The sequence below is a fragment of the Hemitrygon akajei genome, chromosome 30, assembly GCF_048418815.1.
Source record: "Hemitrygon akajei chromosome 30, sHemAka1.3, whole genome shotgun sequence".
Classification (NCBI taxonomy): Eukaryota; Metazoa; Chordata; class Chondrichthyes; order Myliobatiformes; family Dasyatidae; genus Hemitrygon; species Hemitrygon akajei.
Genome location: NC_133153.1, coordinates 15,991,610 through 16,014,137, shown reverse-complemented (window position 1 = coordinate 16,014,137; position 22,528 = coordinate 15,991,610). Strand labels below are relative to the sequence as shown.

The 22,528-nt window shown below is 43.5% G+C and overlaps 1 protein-coding gene across 2 annotated transcripts in view; it reads right to left on the bottom strand.

Moving 5' to 3' along the window:
• sema4ba (sema domain, immunoglobulin domain (Ig), transmembrane domain (TM) and short cytoplasmic domain, (semaphorin) 4Ba) overlaps positions 1-21,948 on the bottom strand; it is a 432,540-nt gene extending 410,592 nt beyond the window's left edge. Inside the window, exons 1-2 of one of the 2 annotated variants that reach the window (XM_073033035.1) lie at positions 21,722-21,948; positions 12,885-12,916 (exon numbers count right to left, since the gene is read on the bottom strand). The gene's annotated coding sequence lies outside the window, so the exon portion shown is untranslated. The remainder of the gene's footprint in view (positions 1-12,884; positions 12,917-21,721) is intronic. The other variant, XM_073033033.1, reaches the window with a different exon arrangement.
• Between the last annotated feature and the right edge of the window lie 580 nt (positions 21,949-22,528).

The following is a 22,528-nucleotide window of genomic DNA, read 5'->3' as shown; positions in this document are numbered from 1 at the left end:
ATCTGCAGCAAATATCACTGATGAGCAATCTGTCACCCCGGGCTTCTCTGCTCGCATCGATTACGCTGCAATTTCTTTGAAGCTAGGAAAAGGTGGTCAAATGGGAATTCCAGTTGAAGAAGGCATTCATGTCATAAGGTACAAATAAAAAGCTGCTTTTACCCTGTATGTATCATTGAAAAACAGGCCATCCAAAAGTTAGGCTATGCTGGCACTAATACTCTCATTCTCTAACCTGATCACACCACTCCATATGGCAAAGAAACTCACATTCCTACCATTTTCCAGCTGGAAAACCTTCGACTGTATCTTGCTTTGGAGATATTAAAATCATATGACTTCCAGTTTTGGAGTCACCCACAAGGAAATCTTTCTCCAGATCTAATCTCTACTAGATCATCCTTCAGTATTCTCCCTTAGATATTGTCCCAGAATGGGTCTGAAAAAGCTGTTCAGCCTTCCCTAACAAATATATCCCGTCACTTCTCATCATTTTTATGGACTTTTTCCTGCATCTTCCCCACTGCCTCTATAATAATAAATCAAATCAAATTTAATTCTCATTCAACCATACGTGGATACAGCCAAGCTGCAATACAAACACAGCACGTTCAAAATAGCGAGCAAAAAAAAACATAGTCAGCAAAAAAAAACACATATCCAAGACCCTGAGTGACGTCAGCTGGTGGCATAGTGGCATCAGTGCCGGACTTCGGAGCGAAGGCTCCCGAGTTCGAATCCAGCCGACTCCCTTGCACGCTTTCCATCCATGCTGGGTTAAGCGTCGAGTTAGTAACTCGGCCTCATAAAAACAAGAAATACTGCTAAAAAAAAATCATCATGATGGCTTCCCAGTGACTCCACACAGAGTTAAAGTCTTTCTTCTTCTTCAAGACCCTGAGTGATATATCCCCCAAACTGATGGTACAGTTCCCAGCAATCCAGCCTGTTATTCCACAGACTGAACACTGAGCACCAGCAGGAGGGGTCAGTCCCCACACCAAGCACAGACACCACACTACACTGCCTCCAACATCTTCTCACCTGGACCGCAGCAGCAGGCAAGCTCCCAGCTTGAGGCCTAGTCCTCGCTACACTGAGGCCACGCAGCTCCCACACCACCTCTCTTTCCACCAAACAAGGAAAACAGGCCTGCAGCATCTTACATGATCAATGTCCAACAAGGTCTTGCAATCACAAGAGAAATGTCCAAGACAATCACCCACAACGTCCAAGATAAACACCCACAAGAAAACTAAAGATCCGAATGATGCGTCTATCATTCAGAGCACAAGGTAAATTTAACATCATACTTTCCCTCCTTCAGGAAGGAAACCCCAGAGATAGGTTTGCTCTTTCTCTGCCTGCATTGTCTCTCCAAACCCACTACCTCCTCCACTTATTCCCCAAGTAATATATGACTCACACTTCTTATCAAAATCCAGTTTTCACCACTTATCCATACTGAAATCATTTGTCAGTTTTACATTTATTTCGCAAGTTTATTTAAAAAATCTTTCTGCATTCTGTCATGTTCTTCCTTTGCGTATCAATCTACCCTTTCCAATTTGTTGGTGTCCACAAATACTGAAGATGTATTTTCAATTCTCTGACTACAGCGAAACACCACGTCCTCCCATCTGCCAACCTGACCGTTAGTCAGCCAGCGTTTTGCAGCTGCCTACCAATCCCAACACAATTCTTCGAGAGATGCGCGGTGGATCGTGTACTAACTGGTTGCATCACTGTCATAATCTTAGAATTTATCCTATGTATTTTTAATTGCAGCCAGCCAGCCAGCGGTGTAGTGGCATCTGCGCCAGACTTTGAGGTGAGTGGTCCCGGGTTCGAATCCAGCCGGCTCCTTGCCCGCTTCCCATCCAGGCTGAGCTGAGTGTCAAGCTAGCAAATTTACCTTGTAAAACAGACAACCGCTAAAGAAACGGCACGGTTGCCACCTGATGCACCAGTGCGGCACAGAAGGATGTTTAAAAAATTTTAACGGCACTATCGTAACTTTTTTTTAATTACGCATCTCCAAAATAATGTACCGTAATAATTTGTTTAATAGTCCTTGTTAACTTTGTTTTTCCGTTTTTAAAACTACTTTCCTCAGCTGTTCATATCTCCTTTTGTTACCCCCACCACCACTTTATAGTATTATGCATAGTCCGCTGCTTTCGTCTTCTCTTTCCATGTTATCCCAATCCCATTATCCATCCATCAACTAGTTATTAGTTGATTCATGCTTCAAAAGTTTATACTTCTTGATATACTGTTTGATATTTTAAATATTTTCCACTATTGATCCATGTCATTTTTTAAATTAAGTTTATTTAGCTTGTTTCCATTTTTTTCAAATTAACTTAATTTCAAACTGATTACAATTCATTAAAAGCAGAAAATAACGTTGAACCAATATCCTGAATTGGGAAATTTTGACTCTACAAACACGCCAAACCGGTTGAATGGTCACAATTCAGTTCTTCAATGGGCCAGAGTTGACGGGCAGCTAAAATTGTTCAAATCTGGGCACAATTCATCCCTTCACAAGTTCAAACAATAGTTTTTTGAGTCTTCACAGTGTTCTCCACTGCCCATACAATGTATTCATAAATCATTCCACTGATCTTGCCCCAGTTTTAATGTGGAAAAGAATTTCTCGAGATCTGCCCTTATTGACTTTCTACTAGTTTCAACATGACTCTGACTTTCTCTAGCATCTTAACTAAAAGTGATATCTTCAGATTTGTCTTTTGGCCTTCATAAAGCAATTGCTCGCAAAGCTGTCAATGGACTCTATTCTTTGTTGTTAACTTTGACACTGACATAATGGGTCTGCATTGCAGGCAACACAGGGAAGAGGAGGAATGTTGTAACACCTTTAGGAGCTAACACCTGTACCCTGGACTGAATTCACCGACTGCTGTTTCATCTCAATTTCTTCCAGATTATATTCTGCAGCTTTTGACTTTGTCATACATTCTATTGACTTTGCAGTTTGCTGTTCTGTATCATTTCGGGCATGAGACGCCTTTAGTTTTAATTTTCAAGCTGTTTTTATTTCTATCTAGTTTAAACTATCAGTAGGCACTTGTAGTGCACGGTGGGCAGGCTGTCTCTGGAATCAAATCATGCTGAAAGCATCACTGATTCTGCAGATTGAATGAGCAGTCTAATTAATCACGTGGCTTAACTCTTACCCAATTCATATGATTATTCTTCTTCCAACTATATAATGTCTATCCACTGCCCTACAAAGCTGCATCTTTCAACTCTAAAACACTCAATACATGTACCACCTGTGGCTCTGGTTCATTTATCAGGTTAGGTATTCTTTCGATCTTCAAGTGAAATTTTCTTGTATATCACAGAAAGACAGAAAACCTACGGCACAATACAGGCCCTTCGGCCCACAATGCTGTGTCCAACATGTACTTACTTTAGAAATTACCTCGGGTTACCCAAAGCTATCTGTTTTTCTAAGTTCAGGTACTTATCCAGGAGTCTCTTAAAAGATTCTGTTGTATCTGCCTCCACCACCGTTGCCAGCAGCCCATTCCACGCACTCACCCCTCTCTGCGTAAAAAACTTACCCCTGATAACTCCTCTATACCTACTTCCAAGTGCCTTAAACCTGTGCCCTCTTGTGTTAGCCATTTCAGCCCTGGGAAAAAGCCTCTGACTATCCACAAATCAATGCCTCTCATAATCTTATACACCTCTATCAGGTCACCTCTCATCCTTCATCACTCCAAGGAGAAAAGGCCGAGTTCACTCAACCTATTCTCATAAGGCAAACTCCCCAATCCAAGCAACATCCTTGTAAATCTCCTCTGCACCCTTTCTATGGTTTTGAACAATTTTAGCTGCCCGTAAACTCTGGCCTGTTGAAGAACTGAATTGTGACCATTCACTGGTTTGTCGTATTTGTAGAGTCAAAATTTCCCAATGCAGGATATTGGTTCAATATTATTTTTTGCTTTTAATGAATTGTAAGCCTTTCAGTCCACTGTAAGTCATCCCTATAATCACCAAGGTCTTTTACTGTAGTGAATACTGAAGCAAAGTATTCATTAAGTACCTCAGCTATCTCCGCTGTCACACTTGATTGGTCCTATTCTCTCACGTCTTATCCTCTTGCTCTTCAGATACTTGTAGAATGCCTTGGGATTTTCCTTAATCCTGCTTGCCAAGGCCTAATCTTGGCCCCTTCTAGCTCTCCTAATTTCATTCTTACGCTCCTTCCTGCTATCCTTATAATTTTTTAGACCTCTATCACTGGCTAGTTTTTTGAACCTTTCGTAAGCTTTTCTTTTCTTCTTGACTAGATTTACAACAGCCTTTGTACACCATGGTTCCTGTACCCTACCATCCTTTCCCTGTCTCATTGGAACGTACCTATGCAAATATCCCCTGAACATTTGCCACATTTCTGTTGTACATTTCCCTTCGAACATCTGTTCCCAATTTATGCTTCCAAGTTTTTGCCTGTTAGCTTCATATTTCCCCTTACTCCAATTAAATAGTTTCGTAACTTGTATGTTCCTATCCCCCTTCAAAGCTATGGTAAAGGAGTTCAAATTGTGATTACTATCTCCATAGTGCTCTCCCACTGAGCGATCTAACACCTGACCAGATTCATTTCCCAATACCAGGTCAAGTACAGTCTCTCCTCTTTTAGGCTTATCAACATATTGTGTCAGGAAACCTTCCTGAACACACCTAACAAACTCCACCCCATCTAATCCCCTTGCTTGAGGGAGATACCCATCAATATTGTGGAAATTAAAATCTCCCAACACAACAACCCTGTTATTATTGCACCATTCCAGAATCTGTCTCTCTATCTGCTCCACAATGTCCCTGTTACTATTGAGTGGTCTATAAAAAACACCCAGTAGAGTTATTAACCCCTTCCTGTTTCTAACTTCCACCCACAGAGACCCAATAGACAATTCCTCCATGACTTCCTAATTTTCTTCAGCCGTGACACTATCTCTGATCCACCTCTTTTGCCTCCCTCCCTGTCCTTTCTGAAACATCTGAAGCCCCGCACTCTAAGTAACCATTCCTGCCCCTGAACCATCCAAGTCTCTGTAATGACCACAACATCACATCTCCAAGTACTGATCCACGTTCTAAGCTCATCCACTTTGTTCATGATACTCCTTGCATTAAAATAGACACATCTCAAACCATCAGTCTGTGCGTATCCCTTCTCTTTCACCTGCCTATCCTCCCTCTCACGCTGTCTACAAGCTGTCTTGATTTGTGAGCCAACCGCCCCTTCCTCCGTCTCTTCAGTTCGGTTCCCATCCCCTAGCATTTCTAGTTTAAACCTCCCTGCCAGGATATTGGTCCCCCTCGGATTCAAGTCCAACCCGTCCTTTTTGTACAGGTCACACCTGCCCCAAAAGAAGTCCCAATGATCGAGAACTCTGAATCCCTGCCCCCAACTCCAATCTCTCAGTCACGCATTTACCCTCCACCTCTCTCTATTCCTATACTGTCACATGATACAGGCAGTAATCTTTGAGGTCCTGCTTCTCAACTTATTTCCTAACGCCTTGTAGTCTGTTTTCAGGACCTCCTCCCCTTTCCTATCTATGTTGCTGGTACCAATATGTACCACAATCACTGGCTGTTCACCTTCCCACTTCAGGATATCGTGGGTGCGATCCGAAACATCCCAGACCCTGGCCCCTGGGAGATAAATTGCCATCTGTGTTTCTTTCCTGCGTCCACAGAATCACCTGTCTGACCCCCTAACTATAGAGTTCCCTATCACTGCTGCCATCCTCTTCCTTTCCCCACCCTTCTGAGCCACAGGGCCAGACTCTGCCAGAGGCACGGCCACTGTTGCTATCCCCAGGTAGGCCGTCTCCCCAACAGTACTCAAACAGGAGTACTTACTGCTAAGGCGGGGGGGCAACCACAGGAGTACTCTCTAATATCTGACTCTTGCCCTTCCCTTTCCTGACTGTTACCCACTTATCTGTCTCCAGAGGCCCCAATCACTTGGAGATCTTGCCTCTCGCAAGTTCAGTTCAGGATGCCTTTAAGTTGCGTTTACCTGGAGAAGTCATCACTTCCATTCAGGGTGCATAATGGCATCACTCTGATGACAGGTTAGTGACCCGAAACATTAGCCCTGTTTCTCTCCAACATATCCTGCCTTACATCGCAGCGTGGCATGGTGAGTTTCCTTTTGCACGCAAAGAGTTTAATTGGCAATCTCAAATTATCCCTAGTGCGTAGCTGAGTGCAGTCTTAGGTACAGAGTCTGAAAAAATATAGGAAAAAAATCTAAATAAGCATAAAATGGGATTAACGTGAATAGGTGTCTGATTTTTTGGCAAAAGGCTCAGTGGAGCAACGGTTTGGTTCAATGATGTATAATGTTGCCGCCTGCTGAATGTTTCCAATAAAATGTTTGTATTTCGGAAAGTTAACTCTTTCCATGTCACTAGCACAATGGATCAGGAACCGATTATGCTTTTGAATGACTTGGACATTCACAGTTTAGCTGGTTGAGTATGAAACGTACACAGTATTCTTGTCTCCCCATGAATACTCTTTCTCTGGGGTGCAAAAGTTGCTCAGAGCAAAGTTTAACAAAGGCATCTCTGGCATTACAGCAGAACACACAGAATGCTACACTACCCTTTAGGTGAGCTGATAAACCAAGACCAGACTGGCTACAAAACAGCAAAACCTCATCTCCTCATCATTATTTAAGCCACAAACAGCGTCACTAAAACTACCTGGCCGCTTATGACTGCTCGTGCAAACCTGGTGTGCAAAATTGCTGCACAATTGTACAGACATCGCCTGCAAAGTCCAGAAACACGAAAGGAACTATCGATCTAAGCTTTCCTCTCAGCATTAACACCACAACCCTTTTCGCATTAATTTCTTATTAAATTAATTACGTTGTTAATTTCAGTTTTCAACTATCTAATGATAGGAAACTCAATAAAAATTCACTAACCGCATTCATTTACATGAGGTCCATGATTTTAGTCATTTTGTTGTGAGAAAATAAAGCACTTGCTTGAAAACCTAAAGAACGAATGATTTTATAACAATTCTTTGGTAACAAAACTACCTTCAAATAACTTGTTCCATAATCATTACAATCATGATCAATAAGATTAAAAGCTGAAGCTCACAAAGCAAAAAGCCCAGTCACCCTGCTCAATGCTCAAATATCTTAACTGTCAGGGACGGAGTGGGGACATCTTAATTTGTGTTATCGCTCTAACGGAGACTATTAGGTAAGGCTCCTGTCTAGGATTCTGTACAATAGCTTCTACTGGGAAGGAAGGCAAGATTAGGGTTGGCTGCAATGACTAAACAGCTTACGGATTTCTTTGCTCCGGGCCATAATTGAAGTTGTACACCACAGGAATCTGTACACAGCGGAGTTAAGATGATTGAATGAATTAAGATAAAATTACAGGCTTAAAACACGTTCAACTTTCGAACTTTCCAGCTTATTCACTTTATCTTCTTGCAGTTTAAAGCTATTGAAGCAAGTGCTGAAATCTTGAAGAGAAGCCCACACATTTCCAGACTTTCAATCATTGTGCACTTTATTGCTCAAATTTCACAATAAAATGAAAAGGAGCAAAGGGACAAGGTCCAAATGGATCTCAAAGCCACTTAATGTCTTCTCCTCTTAGTTGGTATTTCCATCGTTCCTGCTCTGTGATTCTCCTGTATCCATTTACACCTCCTGAACCATTTGCTTCTTGTCCTATTCTCAGCCCGTTTTACCATGCTCCAAATTTCCTTTTGCAGTTTAACAGCTTACTTCTTTATCTTTATCATACAACTTCTATTTTATTCTTTACCTCTCTGACACTCATCCTCTCCCCTATTCCCCACCAACATCTTTTCTAATGTTCTACACATACTCTCAGCTATTCACCTCTAATCTTCCACTTCTGAATAAAGGTCACCAGCCCGAAACATTAAATCTGTTTCTCTCAACACCAACACTGTCTGGTTTGCTCATCACTTCTGGCATTGCCTGATTTTATTCCAGACACCCACAGTATTCTGCTTTTCACTTATGTAGGCCAAAGCAATTCCTGCAGATGATAATATGGACTTCTCCAAAGCCTCAGGACTCGCACTACCAGGTTTAAGAACAGTTACTACCCCACAACCATCAGGCTCTTGAACAAAGGGCTTCACTACACTCATTTGCCCATCTGTTGAGATGTTCCCACAACCAATTATCTCAATTTAAGAACTCTTTATCTTGTTAATGTTCTTATTATTTATATTTGCATTTGCACAGTTTGCTGTCTTTTGCACATTAGTTGATCTTTCGTTGATCCTGTTATGGTCACTATTCTATAGATTTCCTGAGTATACCTGCAGGAAAATGAATCTCAGGGTTGTATATGGTGGCTTTGATAATGACATTTATTTTGAACTTTTGAACTTTGAAGACAATACATTGAATCTTGCTGTTATGTTCTGAACTATGCTGGGAACTGGACTGACAAGTGTCCCAGAATCCTGGATATTACCTTCTTTTTTAATTCCTCAACAAATCTCAATTTTTTGGGGGGAGGATGTCACGCAGTATTGAAATAAACCGTCCATCGAACTTGGAGAGCTTTGGGTGTACCGTACATGTGTAGAAGCTGTGACCTCCATGAGTCCCAGGGGAATGTGGACACCAGTGAATCTTGGAGGTGCAATTCGGTGGAGCGTGGGAAACACTTACCTGGTGACCCAGATGCCAAGCCGTCAGGATATCCAGATGATTGGACAGCAAATTATTGGAACGTTACTCTGTAATACATGGGGACTGCCAAAGATTCACTGAGCTCTAATACACATCTCTGCTCATACAGTATCACTGCCTCTGGCTTAGCCAATTCACACTGACAACAACCCTGTCAGATTCAAATTCAGCTATCAAAGACGGTTAAAACCAGCAAAAAGAAACTAGAATTAAGTATTATGTGGTATAAAATCTAAGAATAATTGAGAAAATTACTTGTCAATGATCCAAATCAGTTTAATTTGCATTGTTGGGCTAGATCTAGAATAAAATCAAATTAAAATGTAAATGCATTTCCACCGATATTGAATTTTCTGCTTTACTGAGATATCTTACTTTTCTCTAATTAACTCAACTAGCTGCATAATTGCTTTGCTCACACAATACCCTTAAGCCCACAAAAACTAACTGTCCATCAAACTTCAAAGATCAACACCTAAAACAAGTAGGACTATACGTCCTGTGCATTATTAACAATTTTGGTCATTAGGAAAGAGGGAAGAGGAGGAAAGGATAATAAGGAAGAAGGAAGAGCAGGGAGAAACCAAAACGTACAAACAAGCAGGAGGAACTCAGCAGGTCAGCCAGCATCCGTTGAAAGAAGCAGCCAACATTTCCAGTCGAGACCCTTCGTCAGGACTGAAGAAGGAGGGGGCAGGGGCCCTATAAAGAAGGTGGGGAGAGGGTGGAAAACCAATCAGAGGAAAGATCAAGGGGTGGGGGAGGGGAGGCAGGGAGGGGATAGGCAGGAGAGGTGAAGAAGGAATCTAAGGGGAAAGCACTATGGGTATTAGAAGAAGGCAGAATCATGAGAGAGGTGATATGCAGCTAGAAGAGGAGACAGAGTAGAGGTGGGATGGGGAAGGGAGAGGGAGGGAACTACCGGAAGTTGGAGAATTCGATGTTCATACCAAGGGGCTGGAGACTATCCAGACGGTATATGAGATGTTGTTCCTCCAACTGAAGTTTGGCCTCATCATGGCAGTAGAGGAGGCCATGTATGGACATATCTGAATGGGAATGTGAAGGAGAGTTGAAGTGAGTGGCAACCGGGAGATCCTGTCTGTTGTGGCAGACAGAGCGTAGGTGCTCGACGAAGCGGTCCCCCAATCTGCGTCGGGTCTCGCCGATGTAGAGGAGGCCACACCGGGAGCACCGGATGCAATAGATTACCCCAACAGACTCACAAGTGAAGTGTTGCCTCACCTGGAAGGACTGTTTGGGGCCCTGAATGGTGATAAGAGATGAGGTGTAGCACTTGCACTTGCAGGGATAAGTGCCAGGTGGCAGATCTGTGGGGAGGGACATGTGGACCAGGTAGTCGCGGAGGGAACGATCCCTGCGAAAAGCAGAGAGGGGTAGAGAGGGAAAGATGTCTTTAGTGGTGGGGTCCTGTTGAAGGTGGCGGAAGTTGCGGAGGATAATATGCTGGATCCGGAGACTGGTGGGGTGATAGGTGAGGACAAGGGGGACACGGTCCATGTTGTGGTCATGGGAGGATGGGGTGAGGACTGAAGTGCAGGAAATGGAGGAGATGGAGGGAGAAATCAAAATGTGTTTGACGAAGTTTGTGCTTGGGGCACCATGTTAGCTCAGTGGTTAGCATAACGATGTTACGGCATCAGCGACCCAGGTCCAATCCCTATCGCTGTCTGTAAGGAGTTTGCATGTTCACTCCATGACCACATGGGTCCCACATTCCAAAGACATATGGGTCGGCGGGTTAATTGATCACGTGGGTGTAACTGGGCGTCACAGGCTTGTTAGGCCGGAAAGGCCTGTTACCGTGCTGTATCTCCAAATAAACAAAAATTGCTGCACAATAAGCTTATCAGCGAGATTGACGGTGACAGAATATAAAGGGATGCAGCAGCACGGATGGAAAATTGACTTAAGTGCGAGGAAACAATAAATAGTTTTACATTTCCCACTAGTGCTCGACCCTCTGCTTTTCTTAATCCACATGCACAGTTCTAGTCAGGGCACCGGAGGAGAGGTTATCAGTGCAGGAGAGCGTGCATTGGAGATTCACCCACACGTTGCCTGGGGCAGAGTATCTCACTTATGAGCAGAGACTGCAGAGGCTGGCCTGTTTAACTGGAGTGAGGGGTATTAAGAGGGAACAGGACTGAGGTATGTAAAACTATGAGGGGTACAGAAAGGGAGATTGCAGGAAACCTTTCTTCGTATACAAGAACAAAGCTAGAGGACATAGGGTAAAGGATACAGAATTTAGAGGGGCCCTTTGTTATCCAGATGGTAATGAGTATCTGGAACACACTGCTGGATAGTGCTGGTGGACACAGAGTTGCTGACGGCAGTGTCCAGACAAGCACTTGGCTCACCTAAGCAAGTCCGTGAAGATGGGATTAGTATGGATGGGTGCTCATTGGTGGGTGTGAATGTGATGGGCTGAATAGCCTGTTTCCATGCTGTATGACTCAAGGACTCTATACTCATCATCATCATGAGCTGTGTTGTACGACATAGGCCATCATGGTCTTGACCGTGATCGCAAAAGGCAAATTTTTTTCTATAGAAGTGGTTTGCCATTGCCTTCTTCTGGGCAGTGTCTTTACCAGTGACCCCAGCCATCTTCAGAGATTATCTGCCTGGCGTCAGTGGTCGCATAACCAGGACTTGTGATATTCAGCAGCTGTTCATACGACCATCCGCCACCTGTTGCCATGGCTTCACGTGACTCTGATCCGGGAGTTCAGCAGATGCTACACCTTGCCCGAGGGTGACCTGCAGGCCAGCCGAGGGAAAGAGCACCTCTATACAAATGACTGCATCAACAGGGCACAATTTGCAGATTTGCAGTCAAATCAAAACTTAGAAGTGAACTACTAGGGAAATGGACGAGTGGATATCTAGATTAATCGCATGTAGACACAATTCTAAAAGAGGTACTGGAACAGAGGGATCCAAGAGAATATCTACAGAATTCATTAAAAGTGGCAGAAAATTAACTAGCGAAAAACAGCATACTGGATCCTAGACTTTATAAATATGCATGGAGTCCAAGATTAAGAAAGTCATGGTGAATGCGTAATGAAATAACAGTTTAGCTACAACTGGATCATTCAGTCTACACAAGGCTTCATACTTTGAGAAAGATGTGATTTTAAGAGAGGATGCAAGAGATTTACTAACATGCTTTCAGGATTGAAACTCTTTTGAATGACTGGAGAACCTAGGGTTGTTTTTGATTTTTCATTTACTTTATTTAGGACCTTCTGGTCCTTCGAGCCATGCTGTCCATCAACTCCTGACAACCCCAATTAATCTAATCATGGGACAACTTACAATGACCAATTAACCTAGCCAGTACACCTTTGGACAGTGGGAAAAAACCAGAGCACCTGGGGAAAACCCATGCATTCCACAGGAAGGACATACAGATGCCTTACAGATGACATCAGAATTGAACTCTGGCACCCCGAGCATTAACAGCACTACTCAGACCGCTACACCACTATGGCGCCCAATAGATGGTAGAAAGTCTTTTGGTACCAGGCCATGATTCAAGCATTCTGAATATTTCCAAACATCCCAAGATTCAGAAACATTTAAGAACTATTAAAAATTAAATAAGCTATTAAAGAAACATTAAGCCTTAAAAGATTTATTTAAATCACAAAGATCTCCAAAAGATACAAACCCTCCCATTCCAATACAGGCATCCCGTGACTCTTCAGGCCTAAACTAGTTCAGAAAAAGGCCAGAGGATTCCCAAGCACATGTGCTGGAAAATTCAGGAATTTCGCTTCCCTCTGGAGCTAATCCGGAGGCTAATACCGAGTGTGGTCTGGAAACATCCTGTGAAGCTTAGCCAGCAAGTTCAGTACATGCACGATCCCACAAACATTCCGGATTTGCCAATTCTAACAAGGGGCGATCACCACAACTCTGTTTGGGTAATGCAGTGCTGGGGCTGGGTGATTTGAATTGAACCATTTCAGGGAACAACCAAACCTTTAAGAAATCTAACAGACACATTACGACAAGGTGACACAGAAGCACTGCAGATGGCGCGGACATCTCACTGACCTACTGACCAGGGTTCAATCCTCACCTCTGACGTTGTCTGTGTGGAGCTTCCATGTCCTATCCGTGTTGCAAGAGAATCCAGGAGAGTTAAGGAGAAGACAAGAGAGAAAAGGTTACAGTGTGATAAATGGAGAATGGCATTACTCTGTGAGCTGCATAGCCTCAGTAGACCGAATAGCCTCTTTCTATAAGAAAATAAAAGGAACATTAAAAAAAAGACCTAGGGGGCCATTTCACCTATTGAAATCATGCTAGCTCCAAACAGGTCAATATGAGACAAGGTCAAAAACTATCACTTCCAATTCCCCTGTAACCTTAAACCTATTCCCTCTCACACGTCCATCAACCCTCCCCTCAACCACGTTCTGATTCATTCAAAACCTTGAATTATGTAGAAGTATCCATTAAAGATTTTGATTGGAGTTTCATTTCCTTTCTGATTAACTTACAGCCATGAAAATCTAACACAATAGTAGAAATTCTTTCCCCATGCCCTTGGTTAAGTAGTCACCTTGCAGGCAATCAGCTGTGGCTTAAAATCTCTTAGATTTTAGTGATTGACAGACGCCTCACCAGTTTGTCAGTATTTTCACCTATCATAAGTTATGAAAGGATAACTACATAAGTCTTCCATCTTGGATTCAAATACAATACTTTAATATATTTTTATTTCCTTCAAATATTGATATGTCATCAATTATTTTATTAAATATTTATTTTATTATTTTATTAAATATTTATATGTCATCAATTATTTAGCCTTTTTAATCCAAAGGTACTGTGCAATTAAGGATGTGAAATATAGGTACAAACACTTCATAGTGTTTTAACTATAATTTCATTGATCTAATTCCAACCATGCTGTAAATTTCTAATTTCTGAAGATTCTTGTACATTTATGTAACATGGCCTCCAGCACTTCTATACAAAGGAACATTGTGAAATTTATTCAGTCTTACAATGACAGGAAAATTGTTGGCTGGTTGGCTGCACAATCTCACAGGCTCCATACATTGATCAATATTTCTATTTTATAGAACTTCCAAAAGACCATTTAATTAAAGTATAAAGATTAACCGCCCCTGCCATGAAGGATTTTTGTGTGCCATGAGATTTTCTACATGAAGGAGGATGAGAGGTGACCTGATAGAGGTGTATAAGATGATGAGAGGCATTGATTGTGTGGATAGCCCAGGGCTGAAATGGCTAATATGAGGGGGCATAGTTTTAAGGTACTTGGAAGTAGGTACAGAGGGGATGTCAGAGGTAAATTTTGTTTCTACACCAGAGAGTGGTGGGTGTGTGGAATGCACTGCCAGCAACAGTGTTAGAAGTGAATACAATAAGACATATATGTCAAACTCAAGGCCCGCGGGCCAAATCCGGCCTGCGGTGGAATTATCTTTGGCCCGTGAGATAATATCTAATTACTATTAAAGCTGGCCCCAGTAATCGAAGCGCCTATGGCGTATGATATGGCTAATGCTGAGTTTATTCAGGTACCAGGTTTTCAGGGTTTTTAGTGTTTATTCGGCAGTCTTGCTCGGCAGTCTTCTTCATAAGAAACGGAATTTGTAAAGTGAAACACTTTGTAGTTATAGCAGAGACTGAGACACATGAGAGCAGGCTGAAAAAACGGAGGCAACGAAAGCTGCGTTCGCACGCGTCCGACTGATCCGGCCCGCATGAAGCTGCATTTTGCTCAATCCGGCCCGTGACCTAAAATGAGTTTGACATCCCTGCATTAAGGTCTTCTAAGAGTCTCTTAGATAGGTATGCGGAACTTAGAAAAATAGAGGGCTATGTGGTAGGGTAATTCTAGGCAGTTTCTAGAGTAGGTTACATGGTCAGCAGAACATTGTGGGCTGAAGGGCCTGTAATGTGCGATAGATTTCTATGATTTCTATATCCTTGAATGGAGACACTGAACCACAATTTATGAGCTCAACTAGAAGGTGGCACCTTAAACAGTACAGATTTCCGCCAACACTAAATTGGAGTGTCAGACTGGATTAGAACCTGAATTTCTGACTTTCCGACAATAGAATAATACCACATTGAAACAAGCCCTTTGCCCTAACTCCTCCATGCCGACCAAGTAGTCTAGCTGAGCTAGTCCCATCGCCTGCATATGGTCCAATTCTGCTAAACCTTTTCCATCCATGTAGCTGTCTAAATTTCTTAAACATTGTAATTCTACCTGCTTCTATCACTTCTGCTGGCAGCTCGTTCTATATACTGACCACTCTCTGTGTGAAAAAAATCCCCTCAAGTCTTTCTTCAATCTTTCCCCTCTCATCTTAAACCTCAAGTTTTAGAGTCACCTACCATGCAAAAGAAATATTCTTAGGGCGTATTCTGAAGTTAGGGTGTATAGCAAATCGATGCAGTTATAAAGAAGGCAAGACAGCAACTATACTGCATTAGGAGTTTGAAGAGATTTGGAATGTCAACAAATCACTCAAGGATTTCTATAGATGTACCATGGAGAGCATTCTGACTGGCTGCATCACTGTCTGGTATGGGGGGCTGCTGCACAGGACCAAAAGAAGCTGGAAAGAGTTGTAAACTTAGTCGGCTCCATCTTGGTACTAGCCTGCAAAGTACCCAGGATATCCTGAAGGAGCGGTGTCTCAGAAAGGCAGCGTCCATTATTAATGACCTCCAGAATCTAAGGCATGCCCTTTTCTCACTGTTACCATCAGGTAGGAGGTACAGAAGCCTGAAGGCACACACTCAACGATTCAGGAACTACTTCTTCCCCTCTACCATCCGATTCCTAAATGGACATTGAACCCAAGAACACTACCTCACTTTTTTAATACATATTATTGCTGTTTTTGCATGGTTCTTAATCTATTCAATATACATATACTGCAATTGATTTACTTATTTATTATTATTTTTCCCTTCTTCTTTTATATTATGCATTGCATTGAACTGCTGCTAAGTTAACAAATTTCACAACACATGCCAGTGATAATAAACGTGATTCTGAATTCTGAAATACTCACTTCACCAGCAACCAATCTTCAGATTAGAATATGGATTGCAAATTGAATTTAAAACACAACTCAGAACAACTAGACCAGATACCTATACCTGCATATGCATGAGTGTGGCCTAGAGTGAGTGGCAATTAACATTCACTTTGGGTGTCTGGAGTATGGGTGTGAAGGGGGTGTGTTTGAAAACTATATGTAATTCAAAGGAAGCATTGTAGATGCATTGTATCTATAGAATTGTCCTGCTGTTTACCTTTGATCTTGACATATGTAATATTGGGTCAATGCTCTTCTTCCAGAAGTGTCTCAATATGATGCCTGTTGCTTGTTTTTGTTGAATACACACTTCTCTATCCATTAAGTTCAGTGTCTCTCCAGTGACTTTATTCATGTCACGACAATATGCTCCTCATAATTTTTATAAAGGTATCCCTTAGCTTCCTAGACTCTAGGGCAGAGGGTTCCCAACCTATTTTACGCCATGGACCAACACCATTAAGCAAGGGGTCCATGGACCCCAGTTTGGGAACCCTTGCTTAGGGGGGAGGTCCTAGCTTATCCACCCTCTCCTTTAGCTCAAACTCTCCAATAACAGTAACATGCTCATGAATCTTCTCTGCACACTTTCCATTGAAGATAAGCTGAACATCTTAAAACCAGTCTACTGTGAAGGTTCTACTAAATTATGGAAAAGTTGCACAGGAAAGACGTCAGCCATCATCATCATTTGATGGACCCTAACTGAATTGACATGCATTGCTGCATTGAATACACCGGGGGTGGGGGTGGGGGGGGGAGATTGCAGGTAGCAGAACAGAACATTAAAATAAAAATCAAACTATCATTTAGGAATGTGTCAAGCTCAGTTTTAACTTGAGATCTATTAAGCTTCTAAGTTTGACAGTAACACAGGGAATGGTGTTGATGCCTTTAATTAGGCCCAGGGATGACAGAGAGAGAAGCTCATCCTGCCCACACACACTGAATGTGATACAATAGTGCACACACGTTTCAGGCAAAACAGAAATTGAGGGAAAATTTGTACCTCAGACTCATATTCTAAAGTGAGGGTGGGAAGGGTGCTGGGACTGGGATTCAGACATTTTGTTCCACTCCCACCACTTTGTTCCCCAACTTTCCCCATTCCTAATAAAACCATGACTTCACTGACAAAGACATTTTAATTTGCTGTCTCAACTCAGCTATAGGGACTCAACGCCAGAAACAACCTGAAGAAAAGCTGCAATGTGCGGTGACTGACTACGTCTACCCAGCAGCTACCAAATGAAATTCTCAAGGACTTCACTCTTAACATCTTACTGCCCTTAGCACAATGATTATTTTCATACAGCAGCACAGTAATTGCAACGTTGCTCATCTAACTACAGACCAAGTGATTCAGAAAGTGGGTTTCCTTTCCTCCATCATTGATGCTGCCCTCATCTGTACCTCCTCCATTTCCCAGACATCCGCCCTCACCCCATTTTCCCATAACGACAGTTCCTCTTGTCCTTACCCAACACCCCACGAGCCTCCACATCGAAAACATCATTCTCTGTCTCAGGCAGTAAGCAGCATGGCAGTTAACACGATGCTTTACAATAGCAGTCACCTGGGTTCAATTCCCACCACTGCCTGTAAGGAGTTCATACGTTCTCCCCGTGACCGCGGGGGTTTCCTCCAGGTGCTTCGGTTTCCTTACGCAGTCCAGAGACGTACCAGTTAGTAGGTTCATTGGTCATTGTAAATTGTCCTATAATTAAGCTAGGGTAAAATTGGGGGATTGCTGGATGGTGCAGTTTGAAGGGCTAGAAGGGCCTACTAGATAAATAAATAAACCTTCAACTGATTCCTTCACCAAACACATTTTTAACCCCACCCCCCACCCCGCCCTCCACCTCCTGTGGGGATTGCTCTCCCTGTGATTCTCCTGTCTACTCGTCCCTCCCCACCAATCTCCCTGTGGGCACTCACCCTTGCAAGCGGAAGAAGTGCTTCACCTGCCCATCCACCTCCTCCCTCACCTCCACAAACAGTCTTTCCAGACGAGGCAGCCCTTCACCGGAGAACCTGCTGGAGTTGCCCATCGTGTCTGGAGCCCCCGATGCTGCCTCCTCTACATTTGTGAGACCCGACATAGATTGGGGGATTTGTCAAGCAACTTCAGCCCATCCACAACAAGCGGGATTCCCCAGAGGCCAAGCATTTTCATTCTAATCCCCGTTTTCGCTCCAACATATCAGTCCATGGCCTCCTCTACTGCCATAACGAGGCTGCTCTCAGGTTGGAGGAGTGACACCTCATATTCTGTCACAGTAGCCTCCAACCTGATTGCATGAATGCCAGTTTTGCTAACAAGGTAAATTCCCCCCCCCCCACTTCCCTCTTCTTCTATTCCCCTTCTGAGTCCCTTCTTGCCTCATCTCTTACACCGTTGCTAAAGCAGTACAGATCAAACCTAGACAAAACTTTGCTGTAGAAAACTCCCACTCCCACCTCCTTCACCAAAAATCGGAATCTCCCTCTGAAGTTAACTCGAACCCTCACTCCAAACTTCTGCTCCTTGTTATGAAACCAAAATCACAGTTGCAATGTAAAACTACTGAAGGTCAAAACTTAGTTCAAAGTTCGAAGTAAATTTATTATCGAAGTACAGAAATGTCACCATATACTAGCCTGACATTCATTCTCTTGCGGGCATACTCATTAAGTCCATTATAGAATCAATGAAAAACTGCAACAACTTGTATGGTCAACCAGTGTTCAGTTGCAGACAGTCATCAGGATACTCAGGAGCTGATCAGGGCATTGGGTGTGAGGAGAGATCAGAGACAGTCAAATTGTCCCTCAGAGATTTAGGAAAGATGCTCAAAGTTGTGAAACCTTTTTAGAGCAAATAAAGAGAAGGTGATTTAACCAACAGGTATTAATATCATTGGCAGTATGAATAAAAACACCTTTAAAAATATAATCCCATATTATGGCGCACAAACGGGAGCCAGATCCATATTCAATAATAATATTAAGGATTCAGATGTGCAAGTTGAGGAAATGATTGGTGTTCAACTCAGAAATTTCTCTCAAAGGGATTTGTGTTAGAGATTTCACCAGCATTTTCTGCTCCTCAAAGTCAAGCCTGACTCACCATCGTATTTGGTGTCCACTACAATCATGTGTGGACTCTGAACAAAAGCTAGGCAATTACTTTTTTTCTGCGCACCCCCCCCCCCCCCAAGATTGTTTCTTGTTCCAACTGTAAGATCCTTTAGTTGTGAATCTTAACACACTGTGCAACACTCTTTGAGGGAAAGTTTTAAACAGTTACCAACGCTGAAGGTACCAAGGATTAAGCATTCACATGCTTTTCCCATGGAATAACATCAAGATCAGTTTTCAGATATCCTCATATGCTTATGGAAAAGCGACAAACTACACACAGCAATCGGCAACATCAAAAGGTGAACTCGTTAAACACAAGAATCCAAAGCAACATACACAATATGCTGGAGGAACTCAGCAGGTCGGGCAGCATCTATGGAAATGAATAGGTAGTCGACGTTTCAGGCTGAGACCCTTTTTCAGGACTGAGAAGGAAGGGGGAAGATGCCAGAATAAGAGGGGGGGGGGGGGTTGGGAGAAAGAGACTAGCTGGAAGGTGATAGGTAGACATTATAGAGGTAGACAAGATATTAAGAGGAATACATAGAGTGGACAGCCAGCGCCTCTTCCCCAGGGCACCACTGCTCAATACAAGAGGACATGGCTTTAAGATAAGGGATGGGAAGTTCAAGGGGGATGTTAGAGGAAGGTTTTTCACTCAGAGAGTGGTTGGTGCGTGGAATGCACTGCCTGAGTCCGTGGTGAAGGCAGACACACTAGTGAAATTTAAGAGACTACTAGATGGTATATGCAGGAATTTAAGGTGGGGGGATATATAGGAGGCAGGGTTTAAGGGGTCGGCACAACATTGTGGGCCGAAGGGCCTGTACTGTGCTGTATTATTCTATGTTCTATTTTCTAAGCCAGGTGGGTGGGAAAGGTGCCAGGGCTGGAGATTCCTTCTTCTCCAGCATTTTGCCTGTGTCGCTTTAAGTAAACTCTTCGGTGGTTGATGGGATGTAAATCTCCAGGAAGTCACCGAGGTATGGCCTGTGAAACAGTGGAGAGTTGTACTGGATCCGACTTAACAGGCAGTCAGTCCTATTCGATCTACACACACACACACTGCGGAACACCGTGTCTCAGTGGACTACAGTGAAGAAGAAGCAAAGCACTTCCCACAGGGGCAGAACCAAAAACCCCCCTTTGAGGCTGTGCCATGACGGTGTCACCTTGCCTCCTGTCAGTTGGTTTTCCAAGAGCCAAGGACCAGCTCAGGATAGTAAGCTGGGGGGGGATGCAAAATGTGAGCAAGATGAACTATTGTGAAAAGAGAGAGGCATCATTTCAGATCAATAACCCTTTGTCAACATTTCATGTTTGTACTTTAGATGACCAATATCTGCTATTGGTTTCATTTAACAAATGACAGCTCACATCTTTACCATAAAGGGAAACGTTTTACATTTATAGAATGCCTTTCAGGACCACGGGGCCCTTGGCGAGCAATGGAGAACTTTGGTAGCGTTGTACGCTGTGGCACAGTAGCCTAGCCACTAGCACAACACTTTACAGTAGCTGTGGGGGGGAGGGGTCAGTTCCCATGCTGTGAGGAGTTTGCACGTTCTCCCCCTGACCATGTGGGTTCCCTCTCAGTCTAAAGATGTACCGATGGATAGATTGCTGGTCATTGTAAATTGTCCCGTGATTAGGCTAGGGTTAAATGGTGGGGGGCGGGGGGGGGGGGTCTCGCAGCTCGAAGGGTCTGTTCCGCGTTGTATCTCAATATATAAAACATAAATATAACAGCAAGATCCGACACTAGATTCTGTTGCTCTATTTCGGTTGTTCGATGAGCGACTGAATTTGATGTGGTCTCGTCTCCTATGGTACCAGATCCTCCACCGGGCTACACCTCCCAGATGAGAGCACCCTCCCAGTACTACTTCAGCCAAGACCGTGTGCTCAGATCTTTAGACTGGGAGCCAACACTCGCTCACTTCAACTTCTGATGTGGAAGTGCTTCTCAATGCGACTAAGGGGAGTAGGCTTATCTGTAACTATAAATAAATAATCGAGAGAGGCGCGCCTCTACGATTCAACACCTCTGTCCAGTCAAGATTAATGAAGCGGTTTTCAATATTTGTAGGTCTTAGTAAATGTGGAGGTGGGTACAAAGGTGACAAAGCACACGCTCTATTGCCGTTCGATGTTGGAGCTCAATGATGTATGTGATTCCATTGTATGATGCTTGTACTGCCCTGTTTAATCCAACGACGGGGAGGTCCGAGAGGTGCCTCTTGATACACCCCCGGAGTGGCACCAGAGACAATGTTTAAAGAAAAATTTACCCGTTTCTCTTTGCATTTAAGTCAAACCCGGTCGACCCCATTATCTTTGCGGCTCTTATTTGACCGCAAATTATTGTTCTTATGCTAAAACATAAATGTCGACTTCGCAACTGGGTGCAGTTAAGGGAGAGAGCGGTGCAATGGTTTCAAGAACAATGAACGCGAACTATATGTCCAGAGCCAACAGCAAAAAGTGGCTCTTAATATAAAATTAAACTATGATTGCTCTTCGGGGAAACGGCGACAGGCACTGGGCGTGTTTCAACCCAGTAACCTGCTTTCACCCTTTCACATTTCCAATTGTCTTTTTTTGGGGGGGGGGGGCAGGCGGAGGGGCACCAGAATTCTCTCGAAAAATAAAACAAGTGTAAATGAAGAACAAAGTTTGCAATCTCTCTTTTGCGTACCTTTCGGGTCTTGTAATAGCGATGTTGCCCTCCTTTTTTTTACCCCAGCAGCTGGATGCTGAAGTGCTCCTGCTTTTTTTTTCTCTTTGTACCGGCTCAAGTTCGTTTCAGACGGTCGATCCTGGCCGAGAAATCACCCCGCAGCATGACAATAGTGATAGGACGAGGCAGGTGAGGATGCGAGCTGAGCGCACCGGCCCACCGAGTGTCAGCCTCCCTCAGCTTGTCTGTCCAAAACCTCTCTCCCTCCCTTCCCGGTAAACCGCAGGGACGGACTGGAGCACCTCCTGGCGTCCAGAGCCGGGCTGGCTGCTGAAATGCTCGAAATCCACCAGGTTCAGCACTTCCCCTCAGCCAAACTCTGGTTAGGAGCGCGGCACACAAAAAAAAAGTCTGGGTGGGGAAGATAGTTGAAGGTTTTGACAGTTCGCATTTTAACCGTTGCACGTTAGACTATGCTGTGGAAATAATTCGATGAGATGGATGTAGAGTTATGAATTACAGGCACTGTGCAGTGAATGTCCTGCCAGGCAGCGACAGCAACATAAGACCAAGCCTGTGACTCAGCCCCAGATTCATCCAACGCGTCACCTTCTTGATGATCACGGTTTTGGATATACTGTATGTGCTTGCACCATTTGATCAGTATGAACCTTGTGTCATTCTTCACCTTTAAGTTTCCTGAACTGTTACAATCTCCCTACTCCTTCCACCTGACAGTCACTGCTTCTACCAACTTTTCCACTAATTTTTCCTCCAGCTATCCCTCCAAGTTGGGCAGCACTGAACTCCCGCCATAGCATCATG